This window comes from Aplysia californica, unplaced genomic scaffold (assembly GCF_000002075.1).
Source record: "Aplysia californica isolate F4 #8 unplaced genomic scaffold, AplCal3.0 scaffold00054, whole genome shotgun sequence".
Classification (NCBI taxonomy): Eukaryota; Metazoa; Mollusca; class Gastropoda; order Aplysiida; family Aplysiidae; genus Aplysia; species Aplysia californica.
In genome coordinates, this window is record NW_004797324.1 from 1550510 (window position 1) to 1551576 (window position 1067).

The following is a 1067-nucleotide window of genomic DNA, read 5'->3' on the forward strand; positions in this document are numbered from 1 at the left end:
GGGGGGATAGTCTTCAGGGAGATAGGAAAAAGCGTGACGTCTTATATAGCAAAAGCAGCATAATATTAACCTGTTTTCACACTTCCAACAGGGCTGTTACCAATGTAATCAAATGCTTTATTTTTAATGTCACATTCAAATGATGTTTTAAAATTCCCACGTGCATTTCTCCAGTGCTACTAAATATTTGTGTTGTAACGTAAATTTATGTTTTTAAAAAAATCCAAAACAATTATGTTTGCTTTTTACCTAAAACCCTGCACAGATGAGGGCAGTCTCCACTTGTTCCACGACTGCGAGTGTGGACATGGGACAATTACGCTACCCTAAAATCACAAAGTTCTATTTGCTCAGTAACCTACGTCACTGTACCTAGTTTTGAGAAATTTGACGTTAACAATTTTTAGTTTCACAATATGTCAAGCTTTTTGTTTAACAATGTAATCCTTTGAATATCTTGATGACGACCCCGAATAATCTTACGACCTTGATAGAGCAGATAGAACATTTATTGTTTTCTGAACCTATGGCCTTTGTAATTCGAAATGGGCCAACATGTCAGATAGAACTTTGTAGTTCTAAGGTAGTGATGTCGCCCGTTCGTCTCACTTCACCGCCAATAAGTGACGTCATAGTCATACTTTCGAAGTCATGCCACGTGTGGAAACTTTCTTCTGTACGCGGTACTTTACCTCGTAATTTTTAAAACATGTATGTAAAAGCGTATATTTCACAACACCAAAATCATTCTTAGATGGGTAATGGATAAGATCTTCATCGCAACGCGCAAAAGATCTGAGTGCAATTCTCGTGTTGGGAATCCTTTGTATCAAAAGTCTCCGTCCCCCCCCCCCCCTCTCCCAGGACCCGGTATCAGAGCAGGAAGCCAGTGTCGAAGCAGCCCGCCTCCTCACACGATTTGAATTGTATCGATAACATAAAACATTCACAGTTCTGTTGCTTGCTGTCGTTATTGGGTTTTTTGTCTATACGAGTTTGTCATAATAATCACTATTGTTACAACCTTCTTTTGTTTTTTGATGGTAATGATTTCTTGAACTAGTCAC